The sequence below is a fragment of the Taudactylus pleione genome, unplaced genomic scaffold (assembly GCF_031769625.1).
Source record: "Taudactylus pleione unplaced genomic scaffold, aTauple2 ptg000602l, whole genome shotgun sequence".
Lineage (NCBI taxonomy): Eukaryota > Metazoa > Chordata > Amphibia > Anura > Myobatrachidae > Taudactylus > Taudactylus pleione.
Window position 1 is genome coordinate 5,170,001 of NW_028285004.1, and position 20,439 is coordinate 5,190,439.

Sequence of the window (20,439 nt, forward strand, 5' to 3'; positions counted from 1 at the left end):
TGCGAAGAGTTAGTAAAGGCAGTTACTGACAGTGAGAGGAATCCCTATACCCCAGTAGTGGCGATTCAATTTTCTCAAGGACTAAAGTAACCTCCCCACAATCTGTAACAACAAGTGGAGCAAAGCCATGCAGTCACAGTTTTGCGTTTCTTTATTTGTGCACAAGCCAACAATGACCACTACAATATTGGATGTGTTACGGTTCAATGAATGGGTTAAACGTAAAAAAAAAAACTTTATATGCTTGAGTCAGCAAATGGAAACGATGCTAACGCAGACGTATTTATGTAATAGGTACCTAACAAACTGGTCTTTCCTGTTCCTAAGTAATGCAGTAACACAGTGCCGCTTATGCCCCTTATGCAGTGCCCCCAGTAGTGCCCCTTACATTGGCTGCTAAAACAAACACACCACTGTTGGGTAGTACACTCACTGTGTACTACCTAGAGCAGGCGGTGGTGTGTTTGTTTTACTATGTTACTGTGTAGTGCGGACCACAACACACAATGAAACCACTGACCTGGATGACGTCCGTCGGCACCACCCCCTCCCCGCGAGTGCCACCAGTCCGATGGCACGTGCCCCAACCAACCCCCCCTAGTTACGCCACTGTCATTGTCAGAATAAGATAAATAGAAGAAATAATGCTGTTTTGTTTGTAAATTTTTCTGTTTGGTTGTGATTAAATATTTGAAATATTTAAATTTCTGTATTTTCGTAACTAGCCCCGCCTTCCCATATATATTTAAAAAATTTCTATATTTACAATTAAACATGTTTTCACTTACCCAGTAGGGATCCAGGCCTTCTCTGGTAGGCATCCCGTCAGGTAGTCAACATTTAGAAGGTCGAAAAGTTCTGAATGTGGGCAGTTAGACTGCTCAAATGGACAATAGGTCAATATCCAATATGTTGACATACAATTAGGTCAACATGGTTAAACCAGGTGCGAAATCTCCAGTCATGCACCAGCTACATGAATAAGCCTGGACTGGTTAAAAAGACAGGGACTGGAATAACCCCAGCCAATATGTGTGTAAAATTCAGCATTTATAGGACAGCAGTGCACCATGTATAGTGTGCATCACCGTATATCTACTGCATTATCACCAGTACCTCAAAATGGAGTGTAAATGTGGGTACACACCAAGCAGATATATCTGTAGATGATGATCGTTCATATAGACTGAACGACCATCATCTTCCAGGCAACTGCGGGTCCCGCTGGACGTGGGGCGGGTCCGCCCCCTCCCCGTGGCTGTCGCTGCATGTATACAGACGATCGGCTGATCGACATATATGTCCGCAGATATATCTGTCCATCGGCTGGTGCAGCAGAGCCGATGCGATATGTCTACAAACGACGTCGTTCACAGACATATCGCTGGCACACACAGGCCGATGGACACCAGATATATTGGCCGATCAATTGATCTGTCAGTGTGTATCAAGCTTAACAGCACTTGTCAAAGCCATCTTCTGAATAAAGTAAACATCATTCTGCTTCAAGAGTCTGCCTGAGCTTATTGCCTGCTGTAACCTGTGACCTATAGATAAGAGCAAACACTGGGATCCACTAACCAGCTCTCCTGCATTTAAAATAGTATCCTGATTCAATACTTTCCCTTCTATCCATCACTCAAGAAGTACCAAGCACAGTCACCAGCAATATTTGCGGCAGTTACACAAACACTCAGTGACAAACGCAGGATTTCTAGAGGGGGGTTTCTGAATGCCGGATTTTAGAGCGAGTTTGGCCAGTCCATGAAGAGGGCATCATTAACACTTAAACAGCTAAAATTTGTGTCATACAAAGTGCAGTGTATGTCATAATTCCGTCATATACAGGGCCAGTAAACATAGATAACCCATTAGATGTGGCAGTAGGGCAATTCAGCCTGAGCTGAATGTTTATATTTCAAATGTGGGCATCATTCCAGAGCATTGAAGCAAATCTGGAAGTTTGGGGGAGCAGCAGAAGATCCTAGCACTGCCCTGGACATATATGCACACATTTTCCAGATCTCCTAGTTGGTGCAAAGGTGTAATCATTACAGGTTGTGTTAATTATTTCACAGTAAAATTTAATTATATACTGTTATAGTGGTCATGGTGTGGGTGAGGAGGGGGGGGTTCCAGGCAACCGGAAATCCCCCCTGCGATTGCCTATGACCCAGAAGTAAGCACACTAAAGCCATACTTGCTGACTTTCTGGATGCCCACTTCAGAAGGCAGTCAGGTTAGCACAGTAAGGGGTGTGACAGCTGCATAGGGTGGCAGTGCTGTGGGCGTGGTGGTAAGATCGCATCATTGTGGCCATGCCCTGTCTTCCAGGTGACTGGGAGTGCCACCTGATTTTGGGGAACCTCCATGTTGTTCCAGGAGAGTAGGTAAGTATGGCTAGAGCTAATGTCTTGTCAGAATCCAATTAACCTACAGATGTGCCCTCCTCATACATCATTGCTGTAGTTGCACCAAACAGCTCCCCGTACTAATCTGTAAGCGCAGAGCATCTTTTTTATGCCAAAAATGCATGTTACAGTAATTGCAATGTGATGCCACTAGGACACACCAGGAGACTGCACTGATTTGTGTGATATATGACACTTATCTGTGTGCAACAGAGTCTCTGAATCTATGGGCCTGATTCAGACCCACTCGCAAGCGGCTGTCCGCTCGCAAGTGGGTCGATGTTGTGCACTGCGCATGCGCACGACGGCGGGAGCTCCGTCGTGCGCATGCGCCAGATGCGACGAGCGAAGGACTTTCCTACGCTCGTTGTGTCTGATCAAAGGGGGCGTGCTGTCGATGTTGATTGACAGCACGCCCCCTTTGGTGGGCGTGCCGGGGGCGTGCCTCCCAGACGGGGGCGTTCCCAAGGGAACGCCTACCGCCAGAAGCCGGCCCACTGACATCACTAGTGATGTCAGTGGGAGTGATTTGGGCTCTGATAGAGCCAAAATCACTCCGGGCCTTGCGGTTGAAAACCTCAACCGCAGGCTCCGGCTCGCAGTGGCGATGGTCAAGACCATCGCGGCCATCAAACTGCACGCTCGTATAGGCTGTGGGTGGTGACCCACAGCTATACGAGCGTCCAGGAGGACGCTCCATAATTATGGAGGACGGCCCTCATTCAGAGCGTGCGCTCTGCTCAGAGCGTACGGCTCTGAATGAGGGCCTATATACGAAGAGCAATGATGCAGCTTTTTTCCACACCAAGCTCCATTGTGCTTCATATACAGACTCCGTTACACACAAATATACAAGTGTCGCATATCAAAGTAATAAGCACAGTCTCCTTGTGCATCCTAGTCACATTGCATTGTGATTAAGATGCATTTTCATCAAAAAAATATGCAAAAAAAAAAAAAAAGATGCCTGGCACTAGCAGAGTTGCATGGGACCTGGTGGCTCACTTGTGCAAAGCATCTGGTGCAAAATGGAGCATTGAGGATAAACATTGGTGCTTGACAGTTTGTGAACCCTTCAGAATTTTCTATATTTCTGCTGAGATGGTGTACAAATGGAGGAAATTCCAGACCATTATTACCCTCCCAAGGAGTGGTCAACTAACAAAGATCACGCCAAGAGCAAGGCGTCTAATAGTTCACAAGGTCACAAAGGAACCCTAGGTAACCTCTAAGCAACTGAAGGCCTTTCTCACATTAGCTCATGTTAATGTTCATGAGTCCACCATCAGGAGGACACTGAACAACAATTGTGTGCATGGCAGGATTGCAATGAGAAAGCCACTGACCTCTAACAAGAACATTGCTGCCTGTCTGCAATTTGCTAAAGATCACCTGGACAAGCCAGAAGACTATTGAAACAATGTTTTGTCTACATATGAGTCCAAAATAGAGCTTTTTGGTTTAACTGAGAAGCATTATGTATGGAGAATGGAGAACACTGCATTCCAGCATAAAAAGCACATACCATATGTGAAACACGGTGGTGGCGGTGGTGATAGTATCATGGTTTGGGTCTGTTTTTCTGCATCTGGCCCAGGATGACTTGCCATTATTGATGGGACAATATATTCTGAATTATACCAGAATATTCTAAAGGAAAATGTCAGGACATCTGCCCGTGAGCTGCATTTCAAGAGAACGTGGGTCATGCAGCAAGACAACGACCCAAAGCACACCAGTCATTCGAACAAAGAATGGTAAAAGAAAAATAAATTATAAGTTTTGGAATGGTCAAGTCAAAGTCCTGACCTTAACCCAAACTAAATGTTGTGGAAGGACATGAAGCGAGCAATTCATGGGAGGAAACCCACCAACGTAACAGAGTTTAAGCAGTTTTGTACTGAGGAATGGGGAAAAATTCCTCCAAGCCGATGTTCAGGACTAATCAACAATTACCAAAAAAGTTTAGAAGCAGTTATTGCTGAACCAGGGGGTCATACCAGATACTGAAAGCAAAAGGTTCACACACAGATATGTAATATTGCATCATTTTCCTCAATAAAAAAATGAGCATGCCTAATTTTTTTGCCTCATTTGTTTGATTTGGTTCTCTTGATCGACTGTACCAGTATGTTTTAGGATTTTGGGGGGAAACCTGAAGTAAATCTACTCATATATAATCAGTTTGTTGACATACACAATGTTGTGGAAGTTCACTATTTCGACACTGGCATAACATCGACATTGTGAATATTGACACCCAGTTTTATGGATAGGGTAAGATCAGGATTAGAGTTAGGCAGAAATTAGGCTTAGTGTTAGGGCAATGTCAACATTATGCCAATGTTGAAATTTGATGTTGACATTTGGAGTTTCTCGAATTTCTATACCACACCCATATATTATACTATCTAATACAGTATTAGTGAAACCGTATACTTTCAGCCCTCCACATAATCTCCTAAGGCTCTGTAATACAAATAACTACAAGAACACTACATACACCTCCTATCGGGGGGGTATTTATATTAATGGGTGCAGGGTGTGCACCCATTCTTTTTTTTCTCTATACTTACCTATCCGATGTCCTGTGGAGTAGCGCTACAGAAAAACGCCTGGAAAATGGCAGCGTGGCCACTTTCCCTGCATTTTACGCATGCGCAGTAAGAAAGCACACACTATTTAAAATGTAATAACCATTAAGTAATACCACCATACCTACTTTTACGGTTAGTCAAAAACTAAGGAATCAGGGAGAGCAAGTGGCACTGCTTGCACTGTAGTCCCTCCTCATACTCTGCTCTCAATTATTGTCCTGCACTTATGCACACAAATGATGTGGCAGTTGAGATGTGCGATTTGGTTGTCATACACCTGAACTTACGGTTTCTGAGTCGAATCGAGTGCCAGTTCAGAATCACTTTGGGAATCTGAATAGAAAAAAGTCCCGCCTCAGATCACTTTTGAGGTTCTGAATAGAACCAAGTCCCGCCTCGGATCACTTTTGAGGTTCTGAGTAGAACCAAGTCCCGGCTCGGGTCAACTGTAAGTTCTGAACTCACATTTAAAAACGTAACTCGAGTTTTGGAATGCACGTAAACAGGTCCAAATTATATAATTTTAGCTGCTTTTATTGATTTTTTTATCGATTTTAAAAAGATCTAAAACTGAACCAAAACAATTGAGGATGGTTTAGCCAAAACAAAAACACGGTGATGGATTAGAACCAAAACTAAAACACTGGGGTCCACACACATCTCTATATGGGAGTGACTGCTTCAAATATGTTCTGCTATATACAGTGTTTCACCTGTGGCCCCAGCTCTTATGCAATACAAGTAAGAGTGGAGGCATAAGGATGGAAGGAGATGAAGGCTCGCCTGGCCATCAATGAGAAACCTCGAAACCTTTCGTACAGATTCTACAGAGTGTTTGAATGTCATCTTTGGTGGGGGGGTGGGATATCCTTTTAAGAATAACATTCCTAATTTGTGCTGCTCAAAATCTACCATTATAGGCCATTAATGCTGCATGCTTAGGCTCTCAGAACATCATCTGGGACATCAAAGTGACCTGACGTTGGCATAAGCCATAAAAATAACCTACTTTTTTTATATTTTAAGTACTAAATATTTTAAAATGAAGATATAACACATTCTTATTATATGGCTTTATCAACATTTCAAATTATGGAAAAATAAGTATTGTGAGTTATAGATGGTAATTGAAAAAAAGAAAAAGGTAAAATTGGAAAACTGGGACACATGGATGCCATATACAAGAAACCTAACATAGTTGCCCTTTGACATGTACAAATGGTATGCAGTCGAGTTGCCGACCATCGGCATCCCAACTCTCTAATCCCAGCAAGGGTCTAATGACAGGCGTTGAAATCCTGACGCCTGTCATTTTACCTATGCCGGGACGCCCGGCATCCCAATCGAAGATAAGCAGGGCGCCGACAGCCGCGGGGGGAGGGTTAGGTTAGGGGGTCCCGGGGGGGACTTAAGGTTAGGCACCCCAGCGGGAGGATTAGGGTTAGGCTAGGGGAAGGGGGGGTTAGGGTTAGACACCCCCGAGGGGAGATTATCGTTAGGCACCGCCCCGGGAGACTTAGGTTTAGGCTGCGGGGAAGGGGGGGGGTTAGGTTTAGGCACTTACATGGGGGGTTAGGGTTAGGCAGCCCTAAGGGAGGGTCGGGGGGGGTTAGGATAGTAAATACTAAAATACCTGTCAGGATTAGAATCGCCGGTCTTCCAGCGTCTGGCGGTATTTCACACCGATCCCTGTACCTACACATGTCAAAGGACACACAACAGAACAGTATTGGAGCCTAAAGTTTATTGTTTTTACAAATGGTTTGAGACATTCAACTCAAGTGAATGTCCATTGCAAATAATTGTTTTTTGATTTTGAGAACAGTAGTCGGGTGAAAATTATGGTAATATGGGGTTAAGTGCATGATTAGGAAAACTAGATGTTTGGCATACAGAATATTGGAGTATGTCATCTGAAGGTCAGTAAGAAAGATTAGAAACTTGATGGATTAGTGAGAATGCTGAAATGTTACAAAGAACATCACACACGTAAACAAAGAAGCTGATGAATGGAGACAGCAATCACCTACTATCACAAACAGAAAAGGCTGCAGAATTGGACAATGTTTTAATAGTGGAAAACATTAAATTACCCAGACGTTGAGTGACGTAAGGGCTTCAAGGTTTTTTTTTATGCACAGAAATATTCATTCAGTTTGTATCCTCTAAGAAAAAGTTTATTGTACCCAGTAATAGCAAATAATACATGGCATATTACAATTTTTCAAATCAATAATTTAGAAAGTAATGTCATTATTGGTTGAGCAAAAAAACTAACTTGCAGGATAGTAGTATTGCTTCAAAACAGCATACAGTGAATAATTAGAATACATCAGAAGGATTTTCAGTTTGATTATATTCCAGTATGGAACAAATAACAGTGTGTGGGAGAAAGAAAGAAAAAAAAAAAAAGGTTAAAAAAAAATAAAAATAAATAAATAAATAGGTAGTGTAATCTCTGAGCTCCTGTCACACAAGCATCAATATGCTGCAGGCAAGAAACAGAGGAAAGAGTGGGAAAAGAGCCAAGTACCTAAAATGCATGGAGACATGAGATCCCCATGTAGCATTTTCCCTACCCTGGAAAACACCGCTTCACTTTGTTTATTTGCAGGCTGTTAACTTCTTTACATGCAGAACTAAATAAAGAAACAGCATTCATATGAATCAGGGCCGTAACTAGGGAGGTCCGACATGTGCCATGGCACAGGGCACCACAGGGCAGGGGGCACTGCTTGGGCCTGTCCATTTTTTGTTTATAATCATTCTGATTGTAGCTTCCTTTTCTTTTACCCTCAGCATCTCCTGGCCGCCCGTATCTCCTCCCTGGCAGACACCCCCTCCATCTGGCCTCGTCACCAAGCAACTTCAGTGACATCCTCTTTTATTAAACACATACAGTGTCGGACTGGGGTATGAAAGGCTCACCAGGGGATTGCAATAGTAGGGGCCCACTGAAGGGCGTAACCTTCTGCCAAGTGGGTGTACCCAGTGAACAGAGAGACGTTGCAATAATATGTGCAAATAGATGAAGGAGGAATTGACTAGCAATAGACCTGCCAGATAAAAGTTTGTCCTGATAAATAAACTGTGTAGAAAGATATTAATAAAAAATTATGTTTTATAGATATGCCAAGCCAGCTTTTAAATAAATTGAACTACTGAAAAGAATCTAACTACTGAGACTAAGAATTAATCCCATTTTGAATATGTGTTATTTTTGGGGTTATTATTTTTAGTTTAAATGTGTTTAACCATGGAGTTGATGAGAGCAATTTCATTTTTAACGTAAAAGAGAAATTTAATATAGTGATGAAGCTTAATAGATTGACACACCACAAGACAGGAATGGACAGAAACAAAAGTCAACAAAGGGAAAATACAGTACACAGGGCAAAAAGAAATCTGCAAGGATGTAGACGCAGACACCGAAATAAACAGCACAAACAACAGTAGATTGAACACCCGCAAAGACAGCACATAGACTCCTCCACATGCCACTATTATGCCATCTGACTTCTGCATGCCACTATTAGACCATCAGATACTCCACATGCCAATATTATGCCATCAGACTTCAGCATGCCACTAATATACCAACAGACTCCTCTGCATGCCACTCTTATGCCATCAGACGTCCGTATGCCATCAGATACTCCACATACTACTATTATGCCATCAGACTCCTCCACATGCCACTATTATGCCATCAGACTTCAGCATTCCACTAATATACCAACAGACTCCTCTGCATGCCACTATTATGCCATCAGACATCTGCATGCCACTATTATGCCATCAGATACTCCACATGCCACTATTATGCCATCAGACTTCAGCATGCCACTATTATGCCATCATATACTCCACATACTACTATTATGCCATCAGACTCCTCCACATGCCACTATTATGCCATCAGACTCCTCTGCATGCCACTATTATGCCATCAGACACCTCCACATTCAGTTACACAGATTAGAATAAACATGATGATTAATTTCATACACATACACACGCACATATCCTCAACTGTTACAGTATGCCTGAGCAGGGAAACTTCTATTCTGTCCAGACTGCCCAAGTCAAGGGCAGCCGTGTCCATTCCTGTATCTTTTACTGAGGCTGTGGCTGGTACATTATGCAAATGACACAATATAAAGCCCTTCCCTGGTGCACATCCATACGTCCAAATGTGCAAGGACTGAGATGCCCACACTGAAATACCACTTGGCGTGTCTTTAGATACACCATCTGCGCACTCTAAATTTGCACCAGAACTTTGTCAGATGCTGATTATCCATCTGAATTTAGCCTACTATGTGAACGTTTCTGCGTCTATGAATGCAACCACGATCAGCGGCACGCCTGCGACACTCCAATAAAACAAAAACTCTACATGCTTCTATTAGCCCCCATCTTACCTCCCAGTCACCACCCAGGAATGACCCATACATTTCTGCTACCGTATTGTAATGTGAAAGAGACAGACATGCTCTGAGTGGAGCACTCTTGAAAATGTTTAATGTATAGATTAAAACTTAAAATTTTAATTGTCAAATAATATATGTTGGGAACAGACAAATCATTTTAAAATTAGATCCGTAATCCAACCTATGGGATGGAATTTCAGGTAACTTTGTTCGAAAGTAATAAGTCACTGGTTTGTAGCATATATTAACAATTGGAAGGTACTGTATGTTCAGTTATCATCTTATACATATATAACCATGGTTGCATCAATCAGAGATCTGCAGCATATGTTTGTGAAAGAAAGATGTCATAACCAAAAGCGTATGAGGCAAAGTAATTAGGTGCCTCAGAACTGTAACTAGACAGTGCCCTGTGTGAGAAAGAGCATTGGTGCCCCCCAGATGCAGCACTCACCTGCCCAATACATTTGAATTATCCTAACTGTGCCAAGTATAAGATACTAATGTAGCAGGTGACCACCAAATATCCAATAATGTCTTCTTATTTGCCATCATCTTATTTAAATGAAGATACAGGATGATCCTGTGTCTTCATTTAAAAAAGATGATGGCAAACAAGAAGACATTGTTTATTGGTCACCTGCTATATTACTGCCTTATACTTGGCACAGTATGGATCATTTTAATATTAATATAATATCAGGTCAAGTTGTAAAGCAACTTTACCCCCACTCCCCCTTGTACCAAGGGGCTCTCCTATATGCAGTCAGCAGCACTCACGTGGTCAATAACCGGCACAGACTGAGTGACTGATACCTGTGTTTGGAGTTGGGACGGACACTGTCACTAGAGTACTGCCTGGATCGGACCCTGCCTGTCACGTCTGCGCCCAAATGCAACCACTCCTCACTCTTGCTAGTGGCACTGTGGGGGTGTGGAGAGGAAACGTCATGACGTCTCCAAGACCCTACAGAGAGTGCGCAGAGTGTGGGTGCCAGCCGGAGGAGGCGGAGCTAAGGGAGATTGATAGACAGGCAGGGGCTACGGTGAAGTAGGCTGGCACAAACTGCTACTAATATACATAGCAGCAGGCAGCCCGGGAAATAAAAATTGTGGTGGGCGTATATATTCACAAAAAAACAGCTTGCCAATGTATGGATGCAAAGTTATAAGGCATACATGTGACCCGTCTTTCTTAATTAGTCACAGTCGACCAGGTGCATAATTATATAATCAGTAATGGTGAAGTAATTTATAGCCCATATAGTTCTGGTTTACATAAAGTTAAAACATAAAAGGCCCCCATAAACCTACCAGTGGATTACCGGATCCTGCAATGGGATCAGAAATGCCAGTGATGTTCCTTGATCCGTCGGAGGATCGGTGAAATCCACCATGTTAAATTTCACAGATTTGCAAATCACGATCACATTTGATCGTGATCGGCAAATCGGTGAAATCCAACATGTTGGATTTCACCGATCTTGCAATGCCGGGTTGCAGGAATGCAGCGATCCGTCTGTAGTGTATGGGCTCCTAAGCACAGGACAGCACAGAAATTGCAGAGAAACCTCTTTAGTGATGTCAGAAGTATATAATAAAGACACAGGAGCAAATAGGGGCATTTACAATTGGGCACAAGGTTTTGCGAGAAAAAAAACTTGAGCCCCTCGCGCCCAATTTAGGAATACCGCGTGTATGCGCGCTCCTGATACCCGCGGCATTCAATTAAAAAAATTGTGGCTGCGTAAATAAAAAAATAACAAAATTCTTCACCTAGCTGTCCGGGGGGTCTCCGCGGCTCCCAGTGGCTTCCCCTCTCTCTTCTTACTGGAGAGGGGGCTGCTGGGAGTCCCAGGGGCTCCTTGGAGGTTCAAGGGCTGCTGGGAGATGTAGTTCTCCCAGCGCCCATACCGGGGGCCACACGGACACTGGGGGGGGGGGGGGGCACACACACTCATACATACACTCACTCATACACACTTACAAACACCACATACACTGGCATACTCACCCTGCTGCAGAAGAGGCGGCTCCCGACGGTGGAAGCAGAAGACAGCGCTGCAGAAGGTAAGTAATTAAGGACTAAATAAGCTAATTGGAAACTTCCAATTGCTTAATTAGTCCTAAAGGGGGGTGCCGCCGAAGTGCCAGAGCAAGTCCCACTTATTTTTCCTAAAAATAATGATTTCGGGAAAAATCGTGCTTGCTCTGGAGGTGAGAGTATAAAACCTCCAGGCGCGCAAAAAACCCCAAAAACCACACTCCTAATTGAATAGCAAAAAACCTGCACCTGCAGGAAAAATCTTGCAGGTGCGGGTTTTTTGCTATTCTCGCACCAAACTGAATATGCCCCATAGTGCCTGTCACTTCTGCTGCTTCTCTGACTGCACCCACATTAATCAGAGAAGTGAAAGGGTGAAACAGAACTTCCTGGCCGGGATGTACTAAGGTTGCGGTGACCAGTCCGCCAGTCACCGAAACCTTACTAATCGCATATGTCATATACAGATTATATATATATATATATATATATATATATATATACACACACAATCAGGTGCATAAATATTGGGACATTGACAGAATTTTCATATTTTGGCCTCTATTCACCACCACAATGGCTTTGAAATGAAACAAACAAGATGTGCTTTAACTGCAGACTTTCAGATTTAATTTGAGGGTAATTACATCCAAATCAGGAGAACGGTGTAGGAATTACAATGGTTTCTATATGTGCCTCCCACTTTTTAAGGGGCCAAAAGTAATGGGACAAACGAAACAATACTAAATCTAACTTTCACTTTTTAATACTTGTTGCAAATCCTTTGCAGGAAATTACAGCCTGAAGTCTGGAACGCATAGACCTCACCAGACGCTGGGTTTCATCCCTGGTGATACTCTGCCAGGCCTCTACTGCAAATGTCTTCAGCTCCTGCTTGTTCTTGGGGCATTTTCCCTTCAGTTTTGTCTTCATCAAGTGAAATGCATGCTCAATCGGATTCAGGTCAGGGGATTGACTTGGCCATTGCATAACATTCCACTTTTTAGCCTTAAAAAACTCTTTGGTTGCTTTTGCAGTATGCTTCGGGTCATTGTCCATCTGCACTGTGAAGCGCCGTCCAATGAGTTCTGAAGCATTTGACTGAATATGAGCATATAATATTGCCCGAAACACTTCAGAATTCATTCTGCTGCTTTTGTCAGCAGTCACATCATCAATAAATACAAGGGAACCAGTTCCATTGGCAGCCATACATGCCCACGCCATGACACTACCACCACCATGCTTCACTGATGAGGTGGTATGTTTTGGATCATGAGCAGTTCCTTTCCTTCTCCATACTCTTCTCTTCCCATCACTCTGGTACAAGTTGATCTTTGTCTCATCTGTCCATAGGATGTTGTTCCAGAACTGTAATGGCTTTTTTAGATGTTGTTTGGCAAACTCTAATCTGGTCTTCCTGTTTTTGAGGCTCACCAATGGTTTACATCTTGTGGTGAACCCTCTATATTCACTATAGTGAAGTCTTCTCTTGATTATTGACTTTGACACATATACACCTACCTCATGGAGAGTGTTCTTGATTTGGCCAACTGTTGTGAAGGGGTTTTTCTTCACCAGGGAAATAATTCTTCTGTCATCCACCACAGTTGTTTTCCATGGTCTTCCGGGTCTTTTGGTGCTGCTGAGCTCTCCGATGCATTCTTTCTTTTTAAGAATGTTCCAAACAGTTGATTTGGCCACACCTAGGGCCTCATTTAGAGGCGGTCGGAGGATGCAAGCGGTCGCTCAGAAACTGGCCGCCCGCCTCTGTTGCGGTCGTTAGGCTGTGGGTTAACACCCATAGCTCTAACGACCGCTCCGGTGATGGTCGCGATGGTCAGAGACCATCGGGGCTTACGACGAGACCCTAGGGTAGGGTCTCCCTTGTCGTAAGCTCCGGAGAGCTTCTGGCTCTGTCTGAGCCGAAAGCTCTCCACTGACATCACTAGTGATGTCAGTGGGGCCTCCCCCAAATGGTAGGCGTTCTCCTCCGCTTGGGCTGCCACCCCCCCCCCGGGCCGCCTTCCTTTGGATCGAGACCCGCTACGACCGGCGCTGTCGGTCGTAGCGGGTCTCACGCATGTACACGTCGGCGCCGTCGTGCGCATGCTCTGTGGGGGGCCATCGACCCGGTCCGAGCGCATCGGCGCTAACGACCTGGTCTGAATGACCCCCCTAATGTTTTTGCTATCTCTCTGATGGGTTTGTTTATGATTTTTCAGCCTAATGATGGCTTGCTTCACTGATAGTGACAGCTCTTTGGATCTCATATTGAGAGTCGACAGCAACTGATTCCAAATGCAAATGTCACACCTAGAATCAACTCTAGGCCTTTTACCTGCTTAATTGATAATGAAATAACGAGGGAATAGTCCACACCTGTCCATGAAATAGCTTTTGAGTTGATAGTCCCATTACTTTTGGCCCCTTAAAAAGTGGGAGGCACATATAGAAACCGTTGTAATTCCTACACTGTTCACCTGATTTGGATGTAATTACCCTCAAATTAAATCTGAAAGTCTGCAGTTAAAGCATATCTTGTTTGTTTCATTTCAAAGCCATTGTGGTGGTGAATAGAGGCCAAAATCTGAAAATTCTGTCAATGTCCCAATATTTATGCACCTGACTATCATATATATATGTATAATCTTGCAATAAGAGCTGCCCTTTGCGAAGCAGCAGACGCCAGGTGAGGGCGTCTCTGTGGGACCCCGCCCCCTCCGGGCCCCGGGAGCTTTCTGCTGGTGATCTGTGCAGGATGCCCCAGGCTCCTCCTCCTCCTCCTCCCTGCACCTGGAAAAAGATTAGGAGGAGGCGGAGAACCTAGCAGGAGCACGGGCCGGCAACCAAAGAGAGCAGGTGAGTGGGGTCCAGTGCTGGGCGTCTGCGGGGTGGCGAGGCGGCGGCGAAGTGTTGGGTGCGGGGTGCAGTAAGAAGACCATAGGCTTCTATAGGGTAACGCCAAGTTTTCTGGCGTTACCCTCTGCATCGATAAAAGGGCGGCCGGGGCTTAGTACATATAGAAATGTGGTAAAAACCCTGAAAACAGGGTTTTTACAGAATTTTTCCTTTAGTACTGTGTGGAAGAAAGGAGAGACTGCAACTACTTTCAGTCAGGTGGTGCAGACATAGCCCTGTTACGGAGGCATAGCAGGGCTGTGACTGATGAGAGTGTGGTGAAGGAGGATTATACCCATTTTCTAAACACCAAAAGTTGGCAGAAGTTTCTCCTGATTTCCCTTTTCTTGCACTGTACATAGAGCGGCTTCACAAGACCCCGTATTCACCCCACCCCCATGCGCATCTCGTCTGGTGGTCTAATAACTGCATCCCGCTCCCAGCCCTTGCTGAAAAGCACAAGGATTCTACTGGTCCCCACAGGCTGCGTAAAATTAAATAATTTAGATTAGGTACTGTAAAATATCAGCTTGCCACCCAGTATAATGAAAAGGTCCATAAGGCCTTATTCCATTATACTAAATTAGTAAATAATAAAACACAGACACATATTTGTAAAATATGTCTCATTAACTAAAACCTACATAAACAGCTGTTTCCAATAATTAAACAAAAACATATATTCCAAAACAGTCTTCTTTACTTGCATTACAATGGATATTGCAATCCAAACAAGAACATATTTTTGTTATCCATGGGAATACTTTTGAAAAAGCATTTCAGGGAGATTGTGAAAGCAACACCTATAAGCATGGGGGTAAAGTGGGCTTGTACTACTACATCTGAGAGGCGTGTCATAAAAATGATTTACATCCAAATGTAAACGAACCCCAATGCAGTTAGTAAGATCTACTTGTTGATGAAAACACACTAATACTTCTCAGAAAATGCATGCAGCCATAGGGATCATTGGGGTAGATGTATTATAGCGGCACTTAACGTTCCGCTGTAATGCTTCCTGCTTCGCCTCATTACCAAGGCGAAGCAGGAAGCACTACCGATGAGATGTATAAACATCTCATCGCCCGGAGCGGGGGAGTTCCTCCGGAGCTCCCCGCTAGAGACCACTTTGCATCAGCCTAGTGCTGATGCGCTCTGTCTCAGTCCCGGCCGGCTCCACTGAGCATGCGCGGGATCTCGCAAGTATCGCGAGATTCTCATGCACAGCCTGGAACCGGCAGCCGCCCCAGCAGGTACAGTGCTGTCCCTGCTGTGGGGATAGGGCAGCGCCAGGCATAGCTCCTCTGTCATTTACCACCCAACCTCCCGATCATACATCGGGGAGAAGCAGTATCAGCGCACATAACGTTGGCCACTTGGTATCTTTATAGACAACTTTCATAACATCCTTTTTTTATGGGGTCCATCTACTTTGCTTGCTGGAAACTAAAGACATCTTTTGATCATGATGAGAGCATTAATACCATTGCAGCCATGACCATTTTCTTTGTTTATTTTGTTTTCTTTTATTTTAATTTATTATTTGTATACAATGCATTTAGATCATTGTATATTTTCTTTTTGTTTTCTTTTTCTGCCATTTCTACTACAAAAATAGTCTGTTGTTATTATTATTGTACCTTTGAATTTTATTGTATTTTTACTGTACACAGATTAATCTGTATTTTTGAATTAAGTGTGGAACCATGTTGTAATCCTATACTATTCTACACTGTCTTTACTTTTTACATTGCGACTCTTAATATATCTATATTTGTGTCTGATGCTTTCTGCACTATGTTGTATATTTTTTGTGCCAATAAACACAAAAAATATCTTTAAAAAAAAAATATATATATCCCGGCTATATACTATAGATTGCTGTAACCGCTGTCCCCACGAGTTATATCCCCTACATTTAGGAGAAGTCTTTCACAGAAGTGAAAGACTTCCCCGGGGAAAGCTGACACTGCGCATGCGCACAGTGCCAGCTTCCGGAACTGTCCGGGGGCTGCGTGGGAGAGATCGAAAGATCTCACTCCTGCATCTGGAGCCCCATAGGCTTGGAGTAGTTTACACCATCTGAAGATGGCGTAGACTACAGATGCTAAACTTCGCTTTTTGGAGTTTAGTACATAGGGGTTAGCTCGTAGTCTCCATTGATAATACCGGGGACTGCGACTTTGACGGAGATTTCGGTGAAATCTCCTGCATTGTGCTATTAGTACATAAGAACAATCACTGCAGTTTCTGCATAATTTTATTTAAAAAACGGTTTGATACATAGGACCTAAGTCTGAAAGGCGTTTAAATAACATATAATTAAACACAAAATGTATGACAAATCATGGCAATGAGGTATGGTGCCAACTATCATTATGCAGAGCTACAATAAAACATAATAAATGCAAGAAAGGGTTATCAAAAAACGGCAAAACCACAATGCTTCTTTATATGTGCATGTGCACCTATGTGTTTGACTAGTGCATTTAATGGTGGATACAGTTCTTAGATACTTCCTAAAATTAATATAGTTAGGATAATTATTGACACAGCCAAGTTGACTAATGGGTATAAGACAAGTAATAGCCTGTAAGTTGCAGGCAGCCGTAAGAAGTTTTAAAGCAACAATTCTTTAAAATGTAAAACTAGTTGGTTTATTCTTTTAAACCACTAACATCTTATGGCTGGCTGCAACTAGCAGTCTATAACCTAAGGCCTCCTGTGTATGATTAAAAATACATCATGAAAACATGTCCTGTTGGGGGTGCGTGAGGACAGACTTGGGAAACATTGCGTTAGAGCCAGAGCCGTAACTAGACTTTTTGGTGCCCTGTGCCAGAAAGAGCATTGACACCCCCTCATTTTTCAAATAGACATAATGCACCCAAAAAAGGGCCATGGCTTCATTGGGAAGGGCCAGGGAAGAGATAGGAGAGGCCAGGAGATGCTGGGGATGAAATAAGAGGAAGCTACAAGCAAGAATGATAATAAACAGAAATTTGACAGGCCCAAACAGTGCCCCCTGACCTGTGGTGCCCTGTGCGAAGGCACCGGCTGCACTACCGTAGCTACGGCCCTGGTTAGAGCACAGGCTCTCAAATTCGGTCCTCAGTACACCAAACAGTGCATGTTTTCCAGATCTCCTCACAGAATCACAAGGGAAATAATTAACTCCACATATGTATCTTCTAAAATATGTCCATGAGTAATGAATACACCTGTGCACCTTCTAGTGACCTGGAAAACGTGAACTGTGTGGGGTCCTGAGGACCCAGTTTGAGAACCACTGGGTTACAGGATGCTCTGGAAAAATCTCAAGGCAGCAGCAGAAGTTTATTGTTATTTTTAGAGCAGTCTTTTTCTATTAAAATACCACTCAGTTTAGTATTATGTATTATGTGAGGGCCCTTCTTTGGACATATTTGTGGTTGAAGCTTTTTTATTACACTGCAAGCATGCATACAAATGCAATATCCCACAGACCTACAACAGGAAGGTGCAAAGTGCATCCCATTATAAGCATAGGCATAATTCCCAACCACCTTAACTCGTGAGATGGTACGATCTTCAATGCCTTTTGCCAGTTGGTATGGGGCACCCACCTCACTGTCAACTTACTACAAACAAAATTGCTTTCTTAAACTTCATTACAACACTAGGTGCACTAAGTCCACACATAGCAAATAATGGCCAGGATCGGCCCAACCCCTCAGCAAACGATTCACCTGCCACCCTCCCCTCTGCAGATATCACCAATTTGGCCCAAAAATCCATGTGTATCCCTGAACAAAACAGGTGCAATTACTCTATAAAAGTAGATGTGTGATATACAGCACTGTACAGAAGTTTTACAGAAATGACCCTTACTGTGGGCTGTCACATAACCGGATTTATCCTTGGCTCTAACCCTAAATAATTTGTATATTATTCAGTCTCATCATGAAAATGTGGAACATGTTTGTCATTCTAACACATTAGACTTGTAATTTTCTAATGAACAGATGTGACATCCCCTAAAAAGTTTAAGTATATTTTAACAATGATGCATATACATTTTAAAAATCTATGGCATTTGTACTTCTAATTGACCCTTGAAGTGTGTAGCAGTAGAGGAGATCATTAGTGTTCACCTTCTGACCTATTATACTGTAGGCAGTGAGACACCAGTCATCCCAAGGAATTCCAGTCTGCTGATAAGCTGGGAGACATGTGCCAGGCATATTATAGGAATAACACAACACTGACTGCTGACCCTACTCAGAGCTATCTCCACAGTACAGGTACATGGCTCAGATAGGAAGACCAGCAGAAGCTGTACTGCAATTACCATGCACATGAAAACAATGTACTACTCTCAACAGGAAATTCCCATTATTCATAAAGATTTTTATTTCATAGCTATGCTACAAAAACAGGAAGCAGAGTCTACATCTTACCATGACAAAAAGGGAAGAAGAAGTTATGGACAAATGCATGCCCTCCGGCAGCCCACTAGTTCTATCAGCAGACTTCCCAGCACTATAATACGAGGACAGACACACACCCACAATTTCAAATCATATTTAGCAGCTAAACACAATTAGTACCCAGGTTTTAGTTCACCTCTGTTGCCAACCTAACGTCAAGTTTAGGGCAAGGTGTAGGTCAGTGATACAAACGTCTAAAATTTAACAATAACAAATACAATTCTAGACTAAACCAATATAAACTTGAACTTGAAAAATAATATGACAGAAGACCATTGCATTTATAATGGCTAACTAATGGCCAGTGAAAATAAAGATCATCATAGCCTACCTATCGGAGGAGAAAAATAAACATGACAGATACATAGTAAACATGTTACAATAATTTATATATATATATATATATATATATATATATATATATATATATATATATATATATATATATATATTAGGGATGTGCAGAACGGAACCGAGTAGAACCGAGCCTGCACATCCCTAATATATATATATATATATATATATATATATATATATATATATATATATATATATTTCTTGATTTGTAAATATGTAGAGAGATGCTTCTAAGCAAGCTGTCGCTATAAATAGAGCAGAGCGGGGATAAGGCAGAGCCCCAATCTTACTGTCTGACATAAGACTGCGGGCCTTTGTAACCTGCATATAAATAAACAGTGCACAATTGGAATCACACCATGGATGATTGCTGTCTCCCCTATGACCGGGGCTCCGGCGCAGCCTCCTACCTTCCAGCGATGCCGCTGCGTTAGACGGACGATTTATTATAATGCGTTTTTGGACTCCACAGTGCAGGGAAATAGAAGCAATGATGTTTGGATGAATAGACCTTTGGGGTGAAGCACAGCAGAACAGAAGTGTAAATGCTCCTTTTTGCAGTCGCTCAGCAGGAAAAGAGAAGAAAAAAAAGCCCAGGAGAGGGGGGAGAGGGAGCGGGTGGGAGGGGTGAGAGACAGCTACTCATTTAGACGGCCGGTCTAGCAGCAGCAGGCCTTCCTTATGTACAGGCTCTGGCTGCAGGAAGAATGCTCCTTATCACTGCAGCTGACATGGGCTCTGTGATTCTGCTGCTGTGATACAGTCGGAGGATGCATACATCAGCCAGACAGTAGCACATCTGCACTCACATACATCACTGAGGGATTCAGGAACCCTATGCAATGCTTCAGTAGTCACACATGCAGAATCAGAGAGCGCCTGTCACTGAAAGCGTTAATGTGGAAGGAGCTAAAGATCAGTGAGACTTGGCACGTCTGTTTTATAAGACTGATACAATGCAATTTTAATAATGCTTATTTAAAGGCCTGCTGGTATATTATTACATACAGTATAGGTATCTCTTTCATTGATTAAATGTATTAATTTAACTTACTACTGAGATTAAGGGTAAGAAGTTTAAAGGTCAACGCAGGACGGCCACCGAAGTGTTTCAGGTTGCCTATTGCTGATATAGGCTTTGTCAGATATTTTATATTGATTTGTCATTCATACCGATCCCATTTCAAATGTTAAATACCACTGCTAAATGATTTCATTAAAATCCCA

General features: G+C 43.0%; 1 protein-coding gene across 3 annotated transcripts in view; it reads right to left on the minus strand.

Annotated features, from left to right (window-relative positions):
* Nucleotides 1–19,874, minus strand: part of CUNH1orf21 (chromosome unknown C1orf21 homolog) — a 180,791-nt gene extending 160,917 nt beyond the window's left edge. The window contains exon 1 of one of the 3 annotated variants that reach the window (XM_088453918.1): nucleotides 19,623–19,874. The gene's annotated coding sequence lies outside the window, so the exon portion shown is untranslated. Of the gene's footprint in view, nucleotides 1–18,825; nucleotides 18,887–19,570 lie in introns of those variants that run through there. The other 2 variants (XM_088453919.1, XM_088453920.1) reach the window with 2 other exon arrangements.
* Between the last annotated feature and the right edge of the window lie 565 nt (nucleotides 19,875–20,439).